Source organism: Oryctolagus cuniculus, chromosome 1 (genome assembly GCF_051225735.1).
Source record: "Oryctolagus cuniculus isolate XC-2025 breed Fujian yellow rabbit chromosome 1, ASM5122573v1, whole genome shotgun sequence".
NCBI lineage: Eukaryota > Metazoa > Chordata > Mammalia > Lagomorpha > Leporidae > Oryctolagus > Oryctolagus cuniculus.
Window position 1 is genome coordinate 110,904,530 of NC_142867.1, and position 21,620 is coordinate 110,926,149.

At 52.3% G+C, this 21,620-nt stretch overlaps 1 non-coding gene across 3 annotated transcripts in view; it reads right to left on the reverse strand.

Moving 5' to 3' along the window:
- Window positions 1-14,506: 14,506 nt before the first annotated feature.
- Window positions 14,507-21,620, reverse strand: part of LOC100357956 (uncharacterized) — a 32,063-nt gene continuing 24,949 nt past the window's right edge. For all 3 annotated transcript variants that reach the window (XR_016220747.1, XR_016220746.1, XR_016220745.1), the window contains exon 4: window positions 14,507-14,611. This is a non-coding gene — a transcript (uncharacterized LOC100357956). The remainder of the gene's footprint in view (window positions 14,612-21,620) is intronic.

Here is a 21,620-nt window from a genome sequence, read left to right on the forward strand (position 1 = left end):
ACACTTGGAGCAGATAATGCGTGAAGTGTCTGCTACAGGACCCAGCACGTTGGTGCCGGGCTGACCCAGGCAAGGTGGTCCGGTGTCAGCAGGTGTCACCAGTAGACGCACAAAACAGGCAATGAGGAAAATGTTGATTGTACGCATGAACGGTGTCCCCAGGACATTGGGCACCTGGTCAGGTGGTCGGCAGAGTCACTGGCATCTTTGTGGTGTGAGTGTCCAGAAGCACCTGCCCCCTGGCATGGTCTCTGAGTGTCTCAGGGCCTCCTCCATTCTGCTCTGGCCCGAGGCGGCACCAGACAGGGCACCTGGCTCCGCTCTAGGCTGGATCTGGTAACAGGCTACCTCCAGGTGAACAGAGGATGGGGGAAGAGTGGGTTGTTGGAGGAGGTGTTTTGCACGCTCTGGAGCCTCAAAATGCAAGGATGAGTGTCTCTGGCTGGTGCAGCCTGGGCATGGATGCAGGTGTAGGGATACACCTGCAAGGTGCGCTCTCAGACTGGATTGCCCTCCTGTAGCCTCTGTCCGCAGAGGGCGGCCCTGAGGCAGTTCTGCAGCTAAGGAAGGCGGCATCTCTGCAGGCAGCAGCTCGGTGCGTTCTTGGGCCCAGGAGCGGCTGCTCCCAGCTCCCTTGCTGGTGCCTCTGCACATCCAACACCAAGATCTCTTGTCCCAGAAGATGGGGTCGTGATGGAATAGGATGAGTAACTGCTCTAATTTGTTGTCCCCATTTTACAGATGATGCAACTGAGGCTTTGAGAGGGCAAGTGACCTATTCCAGGTCGCAGCTAGTACATCAGAGAGCTGGGGTTCTCGTCTAGGACTCCAGGGAGCGCATTCTCCCAGAGCTCGATGGTCTTCAATCCTGGGTGCTCCCGACAGGGGCTTTGGAGGTTTTAGATATTCTGACCACTGGACAAGCGGTCCGGGCAGCAATTCTCCATGCTCCCAAGTGATTCCGAGGGGGCCAGCCCAGGTGGGACTCCTGGGGCATGAGGCCGTGGTACCTGTGGGCCCAGGCTCTCCTGGAATGCATCTGGTTTTCTCCTGACTCCATCACAGACAGACAGAGCCTGACTCAGTGTCCGGGTAGCTAATGGGCAATGGAGGGTGGGGGCTCCTGGCACCAGCTTGGCTGACGGTACCCGCCTGTGAGTGTAGGGGTGGGCGGCTGGTGTGATCTGGGAGACGCCACCAGGCATGCTTTGCATACTCCTTGCAATTTTTCTGTCTTCCCAGCATGCAGGCAGGAAGTGACCATCAGGGAGGACAAGGAAGGGCTATGGCTCTGCCCCTCGAATCCCTAAGGGCAGAGTGGAGCCAGCACCACCTCTTCCACCTGTCTGCCCAGTGGTAACTGTCCAGTGGTAGGGACCCTTGGAGTCTGCTGTTTAAGCGGCCACTGCCCAGGCGCTTCCCCTGGGAGAACGGGGAGCTTCAGTATCAGAGCCGAGGGGCTCAGAGGCTGAGAGGTGGGCAAGGGGTGTTTGTGAGGGTCCCCGGCTCGCCAGGGTCTGGGGGCCACGGGCTGTCCGGTGGCAGCTGTTGAACCTGCTTTCTCAGGAAGCCCACCTCCATCCACCGAGGCAGCCCGAGCCAGTGAGCCTGGGCCGGGGGTTCTCGGGCTGCCAGCAGGCCGCTCCTCCTCCGTCTCGGCCAATTCCCCGCAGAGCGCCCGTACACTTGCCAACGGGGCCAGATGCTGCTTTGGGGAAAATACCTTCTGGAGTTTGCTGTCTGCGCCCTCCCAGCCGACACCCACGGTGGAGAAGACGTGTCAGGATAAATGGGAAATTATGTCATAAATATTTGACAAAAGGCAACAAGGAAAAGACCGTGACCACCCAGCAACAACCAAAGCTGCAGAGGTTAACCCCCAAATCCCAGCCATCAGAGCATCTTTGCCATTGCCACCAGCAGAGGGAGGAGGCGGGTCATTCACACTCACCCATTGGCAGTGCGATCCCAGCTAGCACACCTGCTGTAGCCGCTGTGCCGGATTCTGGTGGCTGCCGGCTCCTGGGGAGCCTTGACCTGCTCTGTGGGGCCCTGGGGGTGGTGGTGGGGGTGGCCAGGCCTGCCAGGGCCCGCCAATGGGAGCCGTGGAGCAAGCGCAGAGGCCATGCTGGCCGGCAGGGGAGGGCGGCTTGCCCTTTATGCATAATGCATAACTGTGTCTTTAAACTCAACTGCCTGGGGACTTTTGCAAGTGGAGCACAGGCTAAGGTGGCTTTTAGGGGCGCACCAGGGAGATGAGCAAAGAGGCCCCAGGGGACTGAGGCGCTAACAGGATGATGGGGCTGGTGCCCACATAACCAGAAGAGCAGCATAGAACGGGATGGGCGCAACCCCGCCCCAAGGGCCATGGCCAGGGAACGGGGTGCATTTTGGGGCTGGGACTGCATAGTGTGGGATCCCAGGCCCCCCACCGAAGCGGGAGCCTCAAGTCTGGTTATCAGAACCACTCCCCCCCACCACCAAGGAGAAGGCCTGAGCCTTACGAGTGACAGTCCCAGCTCTGGCCACACTGCCCTCCTGCGTCCCTGGCCTCTGGGCTCCTCACACGCCTGCCCACCCGCCTGTCCTCCGGCAGTGGCATGTTCCTCACACAGGGCCCTGTGCCTGCCTGTCAGTCAGCACACGTGAACTCTTCACACCGGAGGATGGGCAGCAGGGCAGGCACTGGGCAGGGTCCCTCGAGGATGAGCCCCTGGGGAAGGGGTAGGCGTTTGGTGCGGTGGTTAAGTCACCGCTTGGGCTGCCTGCATCCTGTGCAGGAGAGTCTGGTTTGAATGCTGGCTCTGCTTCTGATTCCAGCTTCCTGCTAATGTATACCCTGGGAGGCAGCAGGGGATGGCTCAAGTATCTAAAACAAAGATTTATTTGTTTATCTGAAAGGCAGAGTGATGGGGGGAGGGAGAGAGAGAGAGAAAAGAGGTCTTCCATCCACTGGTTCACTCCCCAGAGGGCCCCAGCGGCCAGGATGGAGTTCCCGGCTCCTGACTTCTCCCTGGCACTGCCCCAGCTGGCGCAGGCATTTGGAGGAGTGAACCAGCAGCTGGGAGAGCTCCCTTCGTGTGTCTCTGTCTCTCTGCCTTACAAATCAAAGGGAAGTAAACAAACGGAACAGAGCAAAAGCAGAGAACCCTGGGGAATTCTGTCTTGGAGAGAGAAGTTGGGTTCCTAAATCTAAGCGTGGGTGCCTGTGGTTAACTTGGAAAGGCAGATGTTGGGAGACCTTCGAGGGGGCCCCGTGCACCCCACAGCAGCTCCCCTCTGTCCTGGGGGTCTGTCTGCCCCCGGGGCGGGGGCGGGGGTGGACACACAGAGAAGCCTCGCCTCCTTGGCAGCTGGTACCTGTGCGTGTCCAGACTTGGAGCCATCAAAGCGGACAGGGGCTTGGCGGGGGGGAGGGGGCTGCCCATGTGTGTGAGGGGACAACTGTCCCCAGGCACAGTGACCTTGACCGCGACATCAGGAGCAGCATTTCTCATGGACCTGTCTCCTCCTTGCTTCGAGGCAGGAGGGCTGCGAGCAGAGAGGGCTCAGCACGGGCGCCTCTTCGCCGTCTGGGCAGGAAGAGGCCCAAGCGTGCGGCTGGGCCGTTGTTCACCTTCGGCACGACAGGTGCACGTCGCTGGTGGTGAGGCTGGGGAACAGCCCCGTGGAGGCAGGGGCAGCGGTTAGCTACAACCCAAGGACGGTCAACAGCAGCAGCCAGCAGCCCCAAAGCCAGGCTGGGTGTGGAGTAGATCCTCCCTCCCTCGGAGCTTCCAGAAGAAATGAACCCTGCCTGTGTCTTGACCTCTGGCTTTTGACCTCCAGAGATTTGAGAAAACAAATTCCTATTGTGTGGAGTCTCCCAGTTTGTGGCTATTTGTCACAGTAGCCCCGAGGGTGCTGTACGTGGAGGTACTTAAACAAGTTCATATTTGTTGAGTGGTGAACTCAGTGATTCTAGTTCCTGGGCCCTGTGTGGGAGGGAGGCGTCCGCAGCCGTCCATAGCTGTGTGGTCAACGGCTCTGCTCCCGAGGTACTACAGGTACTACAAGCTTAATATCTCCAGACAGCAGGCTTGGAAATGTAATCACGTTGTTTTTCCTCTCTCCTCCCTAGGCCTTGCTTTTAGAGCTTGTTTGTTCCCCGTTGGGTAAATATGCATGTGTTAACCCTTGGTGGTGGGGAAAGCTTTGCAGGTTTCCTAGAGTGGGTTTGCAGAAGTCAGATCCCCAGAAGGGGAGCGCTCCGTCAAACACAGCATCAGAGCAAAGTTAAAATGCACTTGCAGAAATAAACTGGTTGCTGTAGGAACCGGTCCTCATTCTCCCCCACAAGAAAAACATAGAAAGACGAAGAAGGAAAAAAAAAAAATAAAAACCAACTCTTGGGCTTGAGAGAAGGAGCTGTCCAAATAGAATTATGGGCCACTCTGGCGAGGCGTGCGTGCCTGCCTGCCTGGGTGTGGGCCGTGGGCCGTCTTGCCGGGCCTGATTCACAGTTTCCGCTGCCTCCCTGCTGGCTGCCGTGGGTGGCGGAGTGTTTGGCGCCTGACAGACAATGCCACCTGTCACTCTCAGAGCTGTACAGCAGCTCCGGGCTGAAAATGCTGCCAGGAACTTACTCTTTTGGGAGACCCTACGCTAGAGCCTCTGGAATGAGTGATTGGCCTCGAATAGACTCTCCTTGGAAATTCAGATTTTTGTCTATATGGTCTCTCAGAGTGGAGGCCACCCACCCATGCCGGGAGAGTTCACGGAAGGTATCAGGGTGGGGAGCGAACCCGCACAGGGGCTCCTCGGCTGCACGTTTGGGTTCGTGAGGAGCGCAGTGCACTTCCAGGGTGGAGGCAGGGTGTGCGCGGGCCCCAGCTGGCCGCGGGCCCAGTGGGTGACCGCCAGCCTGGGCTAGTTGTCTCTGAGCAGAGGACTGCCGTGCATGGAGTCTAACACTGGTTTTTACAAATAAGTTGATTAGTTGCTTATTTTATTTACTTGAAAGGCATGGGGTTGAGGGAGAGAGAGAGAGAGAGAGAGAGAGAGAGAGAGAGAGAGAATCTTCCATCTTCTGGTTCACTCCCTGAATGATTCCATCGGCTGAGGCTGGACCAGTCCAGGTCTCCCATGTGGGTGGCAGGGACCCAAGCACTTTCCATCACCTGCTGCCTCCCAGGGTACAAAAGCATCAGCAGGAAGCTGGGATGGGGGCAGAGCCAGGACTCAAACCTCAGCCCTGTGACATGGGGTGTGGGCGTCCCAAGCGGCACCTTAGGCACTGCATCGAACACCTGCCCCACATGCCTGTACCGAGTTCCTCTCTGTGGTAAACAGGGCATGAGGGTGTGTCCAAAAGTGTGCAAAATGGAATTAAAATACAGGTTGACTTTGGTGCAAACTGATTTTGAAATTCATACCTATAAGGGGGTTTTCCAAGAGGTCATGGAAACTGCATATTGTGAAAAAAACTATACATGGAGTTAAAAAACATTGTACCAAAATAAATCGATGCAATAATTCCATTTTCTACTGGAGCTCTCTTGGAGCCGCCCCTCGAGGTGCCCACATCCGAATCCCCGGCCCCTGTGCCTGTTGCCTCGTAGGATGAGGAGAAGTTGAAGCTGCCTATGGAGTGGGGGTTGCTGGTTAGCTGACCTGGAGGTCGGGGATCCTGCTTGACTGGATCAGGGGACACCTGATCCAGTGATTCCTGGTGTGTCTGTGAGCAAGTTTCCAAGGGAACTTGGCCTGTGTGGGAGGAGCCTCCCTCAGTGTGGAGGGAGATTAGCTGGGAACTCCGTCAGTCAACCAAGGCAGGGAACAGAGGTGTTTCTCTCTCTCTCTGTATCTCTTTTGGAGTTGGGGCACTTTTGCTCTTGCCCTTGGAATCAGACCTCTAGGGTCTCTGACCTTTGAACTCTAGGAGCCACGAGCCACGGCAGCAGCCAATGCCCCCCCCCCGCCCCCCAACTCTCAGGCTGCTGTCCTGGGACTGAGAGTTAAGTCAACAGCTCCCCTGGTCCTACGGCCTCTGGGCTTGGACTGAGCCACGTGACTGGCACCCAGGGCTTCCAGCTGGCTCGGCCCCGTGGTCACGTGACCCACCCCCCTGGTAACCTGCTGGTGTCTAGCTGTATCCATGTGCCCGGTTGGCTCCGGCTCTCTGGAGAACACTGACTGATACGAGATTGTTCCGGACTACCTGGTTCGGCGTCAGTGCAGTCGCAGGGCCTTTCCGAGTGGAAGAGGGAGGCGGACAGGAAGTCGGCGGCGGAGGCTGGTGCGCGTTTGGAGACAGCTGGGGTTTTAGCGAGAAGTGCACGTTTGGTTTCCACCCCTGCTTCCTGGCATATAACTCCTAAACTCCCTGGAATCTCTGGAAGGAAAAATGCCTTTTTGCATGTTCATGTTGATGAGACGACTGGAGGCTGGGGGCTCCCAGGCAGCTTCAGTCCCCTCGGCTGCTCCCCGGAAAGACCTGGGCAGAACCGGAGTTGGGACTTGACGCTCCACGGGGAGGTAAGAGGGGCAGAATGTTTAGGTGATCACCACTGGCCAATGAGGCAATCGATCTTGCCTCCGTCATGAAGGTTCCCTGAAAACCCAAAAGGTCAGGGTTCAGCAGGCTTCGGGCTAGCTGGACTCACAGGGGTCTGGGGGGACATGTGCTCCCTCCAGGTAGAAGACAGCAGAGCTGCGCTGGACTGGAGGGCGCCCAGCCCATGCCCACTGCTCGCTTGCTTGGTGGCCGGAGGTGTGGGATGACGAGAGGACGACAGAGCCAGCCTTGCGATTCCTGCACGTGTCTGGTGTAGAACTTGAAGGATCGGCTGGTGAAATAGGGTCTGGGAGAAGGCCTGTGAGACAGAGCGGGGAGAGGGCCCAGGCCTTGGTGCGCCACGTGGAGGGGAGGGGCAGTGCGGCTGGGCCTCCACAGAGTCTCCCGCCAGGGATGGACAAGTTTGATCCAGCTGTCCAGGGACATCCGCCACAGTGGAGCGTGTCAAGGACAGCACAGAGCCGATCCAAAACTCCCCGGAGCAGCGGAGCAGCGGCTGAGAGGGGCCACCCCCAGCCCCGAGGAGAGCACACACCACACACACACTGCACACACTACACACACAACTACACACACACTACACACACCACACACACACCACACACACTACACACACCACACACACACCACACACACACACTACACGCACCACACACACACTACACACACATACACACACACACACACCAATTTGTGAAGCTTGGAGGCAAGCTCTCATGACTGGCATGATTTCACCAAGCTACTCGTGGGTTAAATCTATCAAGGCCAACGAAATTGGTTGGAAAGTCAGGGGCAGGGCTCTTTCAACACAGACAGTGCAAAGCCCTCACACTAACACAAAAGGTAGAGAAAATAATCTCATCAAATTAGTCAGCCATTCTGAGATTAATCTGTGTCTGGGAACTAGCCAGGTTCCTACAATGTGATCTGGTAAGGTTCAAAAGGGACCACAATGTCACACCTCTCACTCATCCTCTGAACCCACGGGGTCCCTCCGTCTGTTTTCCATGGAAAAAGCGTGGACTTTGGAGTCAGACTGGATTCACATCCCAGCTCTGTGTTGTACAGAAACTTGCTTTGGGGCTTAGGTTTCTCAATTTTTTTTCTTTCTTTAAGGCATAATCTCTGTTCCCTGCCCCCTCCCCACATCCCCAGAGAAAGATCTGGTTGGCTGGAGTGACTTCTATTAGTCCCATCTCTTGAGAACCCCTAGGGGCATTGTGGAGTGACAAGGGGTGGCCCCACACTGTTCCCTAAGGGCTTTCTCTCCCCCTACCTGTGTCTCAGACTTTTCCCATACATACACACTGCTTCTCACCCAGACTTTCAACACTGTCACCTCAAAACATTCAGTTCTGGCTCCCGTTGCATATCTTGCTCCGAAGAGCCCACCTTTCTACTTCATGATTCTAGCAAATGACTTGCAAACTCAAGGTCACCACCAGGGCCGAGGTGGCACTGGAGTTCAAGCCGTCACATGTGTGTTATTCACCAGGAAGAGAAAAAGCAGAACAAAGTCCCTTCCAACTGAGTCGATTGCTAGGAGAAGCCCATCTGGAAGTGTCCCAACGTCCCCGCCACTTATATCCCACTGGCTCGAACTTAGTGACAAGGGTCCGCATCACCGCAAGAGAGACAGCAAGTATTTAAAAAAGGAGGACCTGCCATCGAGGAGGAGGAGGGAATGGATGTTGCGGTGGACACCAACAGTCTCTACCAAAAATCGTCACTAAGTCCCGAGTGCCACCAGAAGACAGGCATGGGCACGGGAAGTCACCCACATGTGGATCCCTGACCAAACGAGCATCTCCCACCCTCACGCCTTTTCTCCTCTGCCCATGCTCATATCTGCCCAGAGGCGCCTCGGCTCTTCTGTATCTACCTCTACTCCCGAGGTTTATTTAAGATCTATTTATTTATTTATTTATTTACTTAAAAGGCAGAGTGACAGAGACAGAGGAAGAGATCTTCCCATCAGCTTCACTCCCCAAATGGCCACGACAGCCAAGCCTGAACCAGGATGAAGCCAGGAACCGGGAACTTTGTCTGGGTCCCACACATGGGTAGCAGGGGCCCAACCACTTTGGGGCCATCTTCTGCTGTTTTCTCAGGTGCGTTAGCAGGGAGCTGGATTGGAAGTGGAACAGCCAAGACTCGAACCAGCACTTTGATATCAGATACTAACATCGTAGGCAGTGGCTTAACCTGCTGTGCCACACTGCTGGCCCCTGCACTTTCTCTAAAATGCAACTCTTGGAGGCCAGCATTGTGGCATAGGATGAACAGTGATGCCAACATCCCATATGGGCTCCGGTTTGAGTCCTGGCTGCTCCATTTCCCATCCAGCTCCCCGCTAACGGCCTGAAAAAGCAGCAAAAGATGGTCCAAGTGCTTGGGCCCTGACACCCATGTGGACGACCAGGGCGAAGCTCCTGGCTCCTGGTTTTGGCCTGGCTCAGCCCTGGTCATTGCAGCCACTTGGGAAGTAAGCCAGTGGATGCAAGAGCTCCCTCTGTGTGTCTCTCCCTCTCTCTCTTTGTAACTCTGTCAAGTAAATCTTTAAAAAATAAAATATAATAAAATGTAACACATAGATAGCTCCAGAATACTTTCTTATCCATCATTCAGCGCCACCCCCCACTCTGTACTTTGCCCATTGTAGCACTTTTCTTGTAATTAGATTGAAGGCTACATCCGTGTGCTCTATTCCATACTGATCATTTATTTCTATTGTCTCTCCCACCCCTTGTCTTTCCCACTGCCCATTCTCCATGTTTTTCTTTCTCTGTCCTTTGCCTGCTCCTTGAGTCTACAAGGGGCACTTAAGGTGGGTCACCATTGGATCCCACCGGGGGTCTTTAACAACAAAGAGGATTCTGGTCTCAAATCTGTTACATGGACCCAAATCTGTTACATGGTCTCCAAGACCAGAAATGGGTCGCTAATGGGCCTGAAAAGGCCAGTACAGCTCCAAGTTAACTTACTCTTAGGAAATGGTTTTTTCGCCCAGAGACTGTTATCCAAACCATGTCATGTCATCATCCTCGACCCCACAAAATGAGTTATGGGACACCCTGACAAAGAGTGAGGCCAGGGAATAACGTAAACACTGCCTGCTTTGCAAGTTTCATTGGCTGTGTGGGGGTCCTCATGCCACACAGCTGGCTTTTCCAGGCTAAGTCGCCACGATCGAGGCAGGGCGCCAAGGCACAGGAAGAGACCTCCAGTCTGGAACGAGTCACTGGGACACAGGCCTAGCTTGGTGAAGCCCTTCTGCACCCAAAGCTCGCTGCTTGTCACTCAGCTTCCCGCGGAGCTGAGCAGGGGCAGGGGTGGGAGGAAGGGGGAGGGGGAGGTGTGGATGAGCTGCTAGGTGATAACTGCACACCTCCCTCCCGTGGAGAAAGGCCAAGAAGCATGAAGGAGGAATTGCTTGAGAGCAAGGGCTAGAGCCACAGAGGACTGGCCACTTCCTAAAAGGCAATTATCAAATGTCGTATCAATTGCTGGGCTTATCTCGCTTTTATTATCCTTAAACATTCCTTACTTATCTTTGCAGGCTGTGCAGTATACAGAGAGAATTCTCAGGTCACTACTTGGCTGGAGGGTTAAAGAGGAAGTCATTTCTCCCCCTTCCCTTCCCCCACCCGGGGTCAAGGTGGTATCTGAAACTAGAATTGCTGGGAAGATGAGAAGGGTTTACTTTTCCTAAGGAAGGCAATGTTCTAGGTACAAGAAAAATAGCACAGGCTTGTCTGTTAAGAATTAACCAGGGGAGTACATTTGGTGCAGCTCACACAGTACATTTGGGTAATAAACAATTGGCATAGCAAAGGAATCTATTCTACGTGTATCACCCAAGCTGCTGGATTTAGACTGTGAGGGTTTGGATAGCGAAGAAACCCCAAACACATTTCCAAGGGAGCTCTAATGCATTTCTGTCTGGAGGCCGTTAGGTGCATTATAGATTCCCAAGAGAGGAAGAAGTACTTGTCTATGGTGGCCACTGGAGACTCAATGATGAATAAGGTGTGGTTCCCACTCTTGAGGGGCAAGAAAGCAAGACGAGAATGACACAACTCTAAAGAACAGGTATCGGCGCTGGCACTGGGGCATAGCAGGTTAAGCCATGGTCTGCAATGCCAGCATCCTATATGGTGCCAGTTTGAGTCCCGGTTGTTCCACTTTCAACCCAGCTCCCTACTAATGTGCCTGGGAAAACAGTGGAAGATGGCCCAAGTGCTTGGGCCCCTGCACTCACGTGGGAGACCGGGAAGACACTCTGGGCTCCTGGCTTCAGCCTGGCATTGCCCCAGTCATTGCAGCCATTTGGGGAGTGAACCAATGATGGAAAAGCTCTCTCCCTCTGTCTCTCCCTCTCTCTCTGTCAGTCTGCCTTTCAAATAAATGAATAAATCTTTTAAAAAAATCTATCATGTGCCAGGAGTTGTTGTGTCCTTGCACATGCTATTTCTGGCTTAATACAAACTATTTGACAATAGGGCAAAAGAATCCTATCGGTGACTTAGTGTGAGAACATTCCAGCAAACAGAAGAGGTGGACCACAGCAGGTCAGTGTAAGGGGGTCTTTCAATGAACCATCTGGAAGCTTGGGGGCCACCAGAACAAGCAGGGTCTGCCTGCAGTAATTCAAGAGTTCCAGGATCAGGGAGAGCCACAGACAGCTTCGGACTGGCCAGCATCACACCCACTTCTCCTCTCCATGAGACTGCTCAGCTCACACCAAAGGACAGCCCCAGCCAGGCTGGCCCCCCTGCAATCTGTGTTGACTCTACCAATTCCATTGAGCATGCATTCCCAGAATCGACTCTGGGACAAACAAAGCAGAGCAGATGAAAGCTCCGGCAGACCAATGACAGCCAACAAAACCTGCGTACAGTGTAGCAGGGGAGGCACTCACTTCCTGGCCCTCGGGGGCACCCTCTTTCAGCGAAGGCCTAGAGGACTGCTGAGACCACACGGAAGACTCGGAGAAGGTCCGGTTCCTCAGGGTGGGCTCGGCTTCCTCATTCTCCTTCCTTAAAAGGGAACCACAATCTACCCCAGATTTAAGAAACTCCGTATAGGTTCCCATTTCTCCCTGAAATAAAAACATAGAATTTCAGATTCTTTGCCTGTGATAACACTAATCTACTCTAGTAATAATCAGGAGAGGTGAACTGATCTTATGAAGTAAGATTATCCCTAGATCCGGAATTCTGGTTAATCAACTCTAGGGCAATTCAACCTGACACATAACTGAGTATTCTGTCCTCTGTCGAACCCTGTGTTCGGTGCTGGGCGAGGGAAAACAAAAGTGTGAAAATGAGGTTATTGACAAAAATACCACGAGCGTGTAAGGAAGCAAAAAGTGCAGACGTTGTGGGAGTCTCTTCAGAGAACAGGAAACTGAAATAAGTCTCATTGATAAGAGCCAAAGGAACAGAGTAGACTGGGAAGGAGATTTCAGGAGAGAAACATAAACTGACAGGGAGGTGGGCGCCAGTGTATCGGCTCAGGTAGGAGTCACTCAACAAGCCTCCGCTGGCCCTGTGGCCACAGGCCACGCTCTTGCCTTGCCGGGAGAAGACCTTGGGAACCAGCTGGGCACCGAACCCGTGAGCTGCATCTTCATGTTCTTTATTACCAAACTGCCATGCAAACTCAGGAATTTCCTAACTGAAAATTGAGCACTCCACACGACACCTCATCACTTGGTCTCCCTTCCTTACAAAGGCATAGAAAATAATGCGCAAAGATCTACACTCATTTTGCACCCTGTGGAAGGAAACCAGCTGAATTACTCCAACAGGAGCAACCAAAATATTAAGCCAAATCCAGGATACAAAGCAAATCAAGGACCATCAGCCCTGGTGAAGATGGGGGGAGGGGGTCCAGGACTCCAATACTACCCCAGCCCTCCCATTCCTAAGGCAGTCCTCTGAGAAAAATCCCATGATGCCTTGGTTTACTTGGAACAGCTTGGTAACTGGAGAACTAGAACATTATTGACAATACATGGTGTCTTGATCCACTTAGGAGGGAAAACCCACATACCTTTTTCAATGGCATCGTCACTTTCTACTTTGCATCTACAAGACACGCAAGGAAACTACTGCTGGTACTGTGCCTGCAGTATTCCTAAAGAGAGAGAGGTGGCAGGGGCCAGTGATGCCCTCTGCTCTTAAAAGAGGCCAGACCAACAGTGAAGACAGACCCCCATTCATCCAGGGGGTGCCCTCCAGGGGGTGCCCACCAGGGGACACACTATTGTTTGGAAAGTACAGGTGATGTCACGGGACACGCATCAGGCAGGCTCCTTGGTGATCCTCGGAAGCACAGTAAGCATGTGGAGCTAAGCGTTTTTGCAAGAATGCTGCTATCATTATAAATCTGGTCTATCATAATAACATGAAACTTGTCTCTGACAATGGTGCACACACAGCTTGTGTACTAGTTAACAGAATTTCTGATTTCCATCATTTACTAAGAGATTGTGGGAGGGGGAATATCGTGTTTGAAGGAACCAAGGGGGTTTCAGATCCACTACATGGGATTTGACCAAGGGCCAGGTGAGCAGACAGGGGACAATGAAGGGTGCCGAGGCACGGAGGCCAACAAGGATCCCCACTGACCCCCACCTCCCCATCACACTAGCTGCTGCAGGTCAAACGCTGGCCCTCAACAGATATATTCAACTTCTAAACCCTAGCTTTTGTGAATATGACCTTATTTGGAAATAGGATCTTTGCAGATATACTCGTTAAAAACGCGGTCACCCTGGGGTAGGGCAGGCCCTAAGTCCAATATGGCTGATGTCCCCTGACAAGAAGAAACCCAGACGCACACATAGACTTCGGCACAGGACAACAGAGGCAGAGACTGAAGAGCTGCAGCTTCGAGCTGAGGAACAAGAATTCCCACCAAACCCCAGGAGGGGGCAGAGGCAGCGAAGGAGTCCCGCCGAGGGCCCTCTGAGGGCACAGCCCTGCCAGCACCCTGGGCTCAGGCTCGAAGCCTGCAGAACAGTGAGAGAAGAAAAGCCTGCTGTTTCCAGTCATCCACTTTGCGGCACTTTGTTTCTCACACACTAGCCAAAGCCCACAATTCTGTTCTCTGAAAAACTAAGAGTCTACCTGCTTCTGCTGTAGCTCTTCCAACAGGGATCTTCTAAAACCATGAACCAGACCACACCACTGCCCTGCTCTGGAGCATCCAATGGCTTCCAGCCCAATCCCAGATCTACTGACTACCGCCCTGAGCCCAGCTCTCTGCCACCACACTTGCTCTAGCTGCTCAGCCCTAGCCATGCTGCCTCCCTTCTGGCCCTCTAAACACAGATGACTTCCTTCCCTAAGACCCTGCCTGATCCCACCGCCTCAGCTACACCTCTCCCAGGTGACTGCAGAGCCAGCACCCTCATGTTACTGTCCCTCGGGTCCCCATGTGGCCACCCCACCCTTTCTCCTTCATAGCATGTATTCCCAGAGAGCACGAAAGGGCCACAAGGCAAGGAGTGGTCTCACTTATTGCTATACAGACTCCCCGACAAACCGGTACTCAGTGAGACCAGGCATGGGCTGTTCCAGGAAGCAGGTGCTCTGCCTGGCAGCTGTCCCACTGTGTTCCTGTAACTTACGCAGGATGTTCTTTAGGCAAACCACGTATGACAACCAAAAGGACACAGACAGTTCTTACAGGAGAACAAAAAGCTGTCCCTAAAACAGCATTAACAATTTCACTAGAACTGTTAAAATTTCATAAATGTGATGCCACAGTCCGATATACTTTGGAGCCATTATAGTGCTTTGAATTCATCCTCAAAGGCATGAGGGTTGTGAAACCCGGGAGGAAGAGGAAGCTCCCCACACGGCCCAAGGCAGAGAGCCTGCTGGGAGTATCCTCCTTCAACACACTGGAGTGCTAGTGAGTGTCGCAGACTTCCAGAAATTACTTACATCTTTTAATATGAGAATATGACTTGCAGCTTTTAGGTACTGCAACTGATGAGTCACTACAATGGTGATCTTCTCATGCAAGGTTTGACAAATGCACCTAGAAATGGGAGAGGCACAGCACAGACACGTTAGTAAGGGTGCTCCAAACCGGAAAGCCGTAATGAGAAAAAAGACAACACAGCAGTCAAAGATGCATAGTTTACATACAAATGTGAATACACACTGAACACGGTACACATCAAGGGAGCTGACCAGATCCTTAGTCTCACCATAGCAAACAGGAGCCTTGCTCTGCTGAGAAATTCCAGACAGCAGGCTGGCAAAGGAAGTAGTGACCACTAAGCTTTCTTTCTGAAAGTCAGCCTGAGATCTATTTATGTATCTCATGATGAAAATCAAACAGCACTGAGATTCCAAAACCTCACTTATCAGAAATACAAATGATTTGACTGCGGTGTGACAAAGGGGAGAGGGAGATCAGTGCCTCGGCCAGCTTCCTGTGGGTGACTCAGGATGGACATAGGAGCCACACATACACAAGCGTGAGATTCCTCAATAACCTCTGCCAGAGTGTACTTTCCAGGCCCCTCTTCCTAAATAATGGAGAAAAAAAATGCTGGTGAGGCCTTGGGAAGGCTCCACAATACTCCAGGCCCAGCCAGGGAGCCTGCTTTCTTTTGTTAGGACTGAACCCAAATGCTCCGAATGTAACATCCTCTATCCACTGAGTCAAAGGTCAAGAGGCACCTCAATATTCAACCTTACAGTTCTTCCAAAGCAGCTCCTGCGAGTGTTCCTGTGTGTTAAATGCAGACTGAGAGTTCAGTCCCAGCCCCCACTCCCAGGGGAGCAAGCAGCCTGGCATACAAGACTCAGAGACCACAGCCTGCGCTCCCAGCATAGACTCCAGGTTTGCAGGGCCCTGCGCAGAGCAAAAAGTCAGGAAAATGGGTTCCAAGGCAACCTGCTGAGGGGGTCAGATCAAAGATAGAACCCTGGTCTACCTTCCACCCTGGCAATGTTGGGTGAGCTACTAAGCCTTCATGAACCTCAGTTACTCCATCTTAAAATGAGGCTACTAGGGTCAACTTATTTCATGTTCTGGGAAATAAAAGCACTAAGCCATGAAAAAGGCCCAGAATACAACTGACGCCCGACACTACTGTCAGCATCACTGGTCCACTCTTCCCCTAAGCCACAGCTAACCATCTGCTTCTCATTCAGGGTGAAAAAGCCCTAGGAGGGCACTCTGGGGACCAGGCCTCTGATCAGAACCAAGCCCCTGACGTAGAGGCACAAACTAGGGCTCCATTCTCTCAATCCATAAGGATTAACATTTCCCTCTAGATCTCTCAATCCACAATGATTAGCGTTTCCCTCTAGACATGTCTTAACTTGGCTGACTTCATACCTAAGTTTCTCAACCTAGCAAATCCCTATTCAGGCTTAGCACTCAAGCTTTGAATGGAATTGTTTATCCATAATTCAAAATCACCTGCCATAAATCCCTCTTTATAACTATTTGAAGGGAGATGTTAACCATCAAATCTGATAGGTGATTGGCAGCCATGTCCAAGAAGGGTCAAGTTTAAGGTTTTAAAACTTGTTCTGCCACGGATCTTCCATCATCTACAAAAATCACATAAATAACTGAAATAACATGGTGACTGATGACTTTAAAATTTTCCTAAACTATATGTTTTTGCAAAATCTCCAGGAAAACACGGCCCAAATATTTAAGGGAAAAAAGTTCCAAGTCTTGTCATAAACACATTGATTAAATCAGCAGTGACTCATTTAATTCAGATGGCGAGCCACCCGTGGAGGGCTGTGGGCCCAAAGGAAGGGCACACTGCCCCCTGCAGGCACAGAAGGGAAAGGCAGGTGGGTGGGGTCTGCATCCTCCTTTCTCCATGGCTCTGGCATAAGCAGAATGAACAGCAAGCGTGCAGACAGGCAGACGACAGAACAGGCATGCCTGACTCTGGCATTCCACAGGTCGCCTTGGCTGGGAGCGGAAGGACAGCAAAGCCGAATGGGGGTGGGCTGCACAGAAGTCTTTGCCATTTGAGGGCCTGGTGCTGCACCCAGAAGGTGAGCAAAGCCTAGGAAGGACTGAATCAGGACAGGTGAACCAGTGCTGAGGTCTGAATGTTCATGTCCCCCCACCCCCACCACACACACACAGTCTCTTGTTGAAACCTAGTCGCCAGCGGGAAGGCACCTGGAGGAGGGGTCTTTTCATGGAACTCTGCCCTCATGAATGGGATTAGCCCTCCTTATAAAGGAGGCCTCAGGAAAGAGGGTTGTTGATGGACCACGATGAGCCTGGAGCAGACACCAGACTGGCCGTGGCCCTGAGCTTCGACTTCCCAGCCCCCAGAACTGTGAGACACGCATTCCTGCTCCTTACAAGGCACCTGGTCTCAGCCTGCACACACAAGTGGGTGTAGGTGACCTAATTATCAAGACAGACCCGCAGAACTCATTTTGCCTGCGGCCAAGAGCTTGAGGCTTTCCAAAATGGAACAAGACTGAAAGCTCGCAGCAGATCTGATTGGCATCAGTGTCATAAGGGCCCACTAACGTTTCCAACATATAGTTGTAAAACTCACAGACCTTCATAACCGTGGATGTACATCCACAATTGAAGTAAAACTGTTAATGGCAAATAGAAGTGTAATTCATTCACTTTTTATACAAAACACTTCACATTCCTAAGCTTCAACACAACCATCATCTTTCATAGCATATGGTTCAATCCAATTTTCTAACTCGTTGAGAACACTCTCCTGAGTGATTTCCTAAATTGCATTCGTGCTCCCTGCTCCAAGTTTCCCCAAAGAATGTGGCTGTGATCAGCAAACAACCGTTCTAACAAGCTTACTCCTATCAAGTGTATATTCAAAGGCATTAAACCTTCAAGGTGCAAGAGGACATTATAACTCCCTCCTGTGTGCGCAGAAAAACTTGGGGAGCATCTGTGACATGCATACAGACACCCAGCAATCAGAACACGTTTCTTCCCCTCCCAAGAGGCAAACACCACGTCCCATCAGGAGCTGTTCTGCAAGTGATGGAGAACTCGAGTGGACCCGCACATGGCTCATGCAAGCCACAAAAGCCCTGCTCTGCCCACAGGAAAACCCAACAAGGCACACCCAGGAGCACGCAGGCGGGAAGGAACAGAGAGGAGAGCTAAGGGCAAGGACCAGGGCCAGCTGCTTCTGCTCTCTGCCTTCTGGAAGACGCAACGCCACCACACTGGTTTTTTGTTGTGGCGGTAAAATAGAATTTACCATTTTCACAATGTATAAGCACATGGTGGCATGAGGTACATTCACACTGCTGGGCAACCATCACCACCATTTACTTCTAGAACTTTCTCGTCATCCCAATTCCAGGCACATTTCCCAAGCACACTCTGATGGGGACATGTCTAGTGAGCCCCAACTGGAGCCCCACACTCGTGGAAGACCTCATGTCCCAACCCCTAGAATCTATCCTGGCAACCTAAGGGGGCTTCCAAAAGGCTGTGGGTGAACTGAATTAAAAGATAACGGGAGGGGCCAGTGCTCTAGCATAGCAGGTAAAGGCACCTCCTGCAGTGCCGGCATCCCATATGGGTGCCAGTTCAAGTCCTGGCTGTTCCACTTTTGATCCAGCTCTCTGCTATGGCCTGAGAAAGCAGTAAAAGATGGCCCAAGTCCTTGGGCCCCTGCACCCACGTGGGACACCTGGAAGAAGCTCCTGGCTCCTGGCTTCCGATTGGCCCAGCTCTGGCCGTTGTGGCAATTGGGGAGTGAACCAACAGACAGAAAACCTCTTTCTCTCTCTCTCTCTCTCTCTCTCTCTCTCTCTCCTCTGCCTCTCTGTAACTCTGCCTTTGCAATAAATAAAATAAAAGATAATGGGGAGTATGGGAGTATGGCCTGGCAGTTAAGACATTATCTAAAATGTATGCATCTCCTATCAGAGTACCTGGGCTTAACCCCCAGTGCTGGCCCACCTTCCTGCTAACGGGACCCTAAGAAGCAACAGGCAGTGGAGTCCCTGCCACCCACGTGGGAGATCTGAACTGAGTTCCTGGCTCCTGGCTTTGACTTGGGTGGTCGTGGCCATTTGGGGGGTAAACCAGCAGATAGATGGGAGCTTTCTGTCTCTTAAATCAATCAATAAATGATTTTTTAAAAAAGACTGGTACACTTCCATGAACTTTTTGAAGTCCCTTTGTATGCTACCCTAACTCTGCTCAAATCCTTCATCACTTTGCTACATGGGACAACTGATACGGACTAAATTGCTTAGGTGAGGCCATAATTCTTGCTATCTTAGAATTCGGAGACAGGACCCTTAAAAAGGCAAGTCAAAACGAGGCCACAAGGGTGCACCCTGCTCCAACCTGACTGATGACCTGTGAGGCAGAGCAACCTGGGCACAGACACGGGAGGAGGAAAGGAGATGGGAGGATGCGAGGCGGTGGTTCCTGGTAAGCCAGCGAGAGGCCTCGGCAGAAACCAAACCTGCTGACACTTTGATCTTGGGCTTGCAGCCCCCAGAACGGTGAGAACACAGAATCCAGCTGTTTAAGCCTCCTGGTGTGCAGCGTTCTTTCTCAGCTGCCCCCGTGGCCTATGCGGCACCTCCCCACGAGCCTCTCCAAACATCCTTTTTGCTGCAAAACCCACGTCCTCCACTCCGGGAAGACTTGTCTGCTTGCTGTTCCAATCATGCACTCTGCTTGCTATCGTCTCTGCATCTCTGCTTCTACAGCTCCTTCTGCCACAAGGAGCTGAATCCTCTTCACAGCCTCTACAAACCCTTCCCAGCCTGCAGGGCCACAGGCTTGGCCACTTCCTGCTGAGCCCAGCCCACATCGTGCCCTCTAAAACCAGCCTAGAGCTGCCCACTTATTCCTCCACCTAGCACGGACTGCCCTGTATTAAAATTCTCTTAGGCCTACTTGTCCTGATCAGCTCCAGGTAGAAATTTCTTTTCTTTTTTTTTTTTTTGACAAGTAGAGCTATAGACAGTGAGAGAGAGAGAGAGAGAGGGAGAGGGAGAGAAAGGTCTTCCTTCCGTTGGTTCACCCCCCAAACGGCTGCCACGGCTGGCACTGCATCGATCCGAAGCCAGGAGCCAGGTGCTTCCTCTTGGTCTCCCATGCGGGTGCAGGGGCCCAAGCACCTGCGCCATCCTCCACTGTCCTCCCAGGCCACAGCAGAGAGCTGGACTGGAAGAGGAGCAACCAGGACTAGAACCAGCGTCCATATGGGATGCTGGTGCCACAGGCGGAGGATTAACCAAGTGAGCCATGGCGCTGGCCCTGGTAGAAATTTCTTAAAAGGCAAGAACGAGATCTACATTTCTTTGGGTCTCTTTCTCTGTCCAGTTGGGTCCTTAACTTCTCCATAGCTTTCTGTCATCCTTTAGTAAATGAAGATGTTTTGAGGAACAGCATCCATCAGAGCCAACTGGGGCTCAGCTGAAAGGGTACACTGGGATTAACAAGGTAAACCACACACACAAAGCCAATTGAGGGACAAATACGGATGCTGCTTATTTATTTATTTAGAAGTTGTTAAGAAAGATTGGTTTATTTATTTGAAAGGCAGAAGGACACACACACACACACACACACCACACACTGAGAGAAAGAGAGAAAGAGGAATCTTCCATCCACTGATTCACCCTCCAAATGCCACAGCCAAATCTGGGCCAATCTGAAGCCAGGAGCCAGGAACTCCATCCAAGTCTCCCACATGTGTGAGGCAGGGGCCCACGTACTTGGGCCATCCTCTGCTGCTTTCCCAGGCACATTAGCAGAAAACTGGATCAGAAGTGGAGCAGGCAGGATTTAAACTAGCACTGTGATATAAGATGTCGGCATTGCGAGCAGCAGCTTAACCTGCTGTGCCACAACACTGGTCCTTCTGCACGCTATTTAAGCAAGATCAAGTTCACCATGCTTTCACAAAAGCCAATCTAAACCACAGAAGAAGTGTCAGTCAGCACCTTCGATTACAGTACACACAGAAAACATTCCTGAGTCATTCTACCTCGTGGCTCAGTGGCTAAACAAGAGCCAAAGAAAACAAATTCCAGAAACACCCAGTGAAAAATCAGGAGTCCAGCCAGATTCCACAGACCTAGTTTCAAATGCAAGCTAATGCTCCATGTCTAGGGGTCATTAAGTGTTAGTTCTGCTAAGAATCCACAAAGCAACGGGAAACTCTCAAACCATACTCTGATATGGAAGAAATCATTCTAAAACTCCAGGTTTCACTAATTACTTCCAAATCTACAGGTTAGTAAGTCCTCCAGGCCTTTCCACAGGAGCTCTCTCTTGGCCCTAAAATCCCTACTTGTGATGACCATAAATCAAACAGGAAGGAAAGAACGGAAAGCCCAGGGCCATGTTGCCAAGTCCATCCCTCAATTGAAGCAGCCTACACCATCTTTATTCTTCCATCCACAGTTTCCAGGTAAGCAACTCAAGCAGAAGCTACAAAGTGGGCCCAGTTTGCCATCTGGCTCTCAAATCCCTAACCATGTTCTCTGCTCACTGCCATCCTCTTGTGCACCTTCCTACCTGATCTCCTATTTGTGCAAAATTGTTCCCTAACGTGGATCTTCTGGGTGGGACTGGGGGTATCCCCCGGCAGGAGGAGTTGAATTTCATGAAGCCACAAAGGGTTTCCTGAGCTGACCCTGGATGGTTGTTGGAAAGCAGAAATGGCATAAAACAAGGTTCAACTCACTGCTGGAACAAGTGCCTGCTGACTTCCCCATCGACCGCACTGAGAGGGTCGTCCAGGAGGTAGATGTCGGCATCCTGATACACTGCCCTGGAAAAGGGAAGAGACCCCAGAAGAGGAAGAGTGTCCCCTCCCAGCTCGCACCTAGGAATCATGAGTGTTCCACCACTGTGCTACCCAGCACCAACCAATAAAGCACGACCCGCCTTTCACATGCGCCCACCACGCAGCAAGTGGGCGCAACGTGCCCGTGACCTCCAGCAGCAGTGTGAAAGTGTGCAGGCGGCCGAGAGGCGGCTTACCTGGCCAGGTTCACCCACGCCTTCTGCCCTCCGCTCAGCGTGGCTC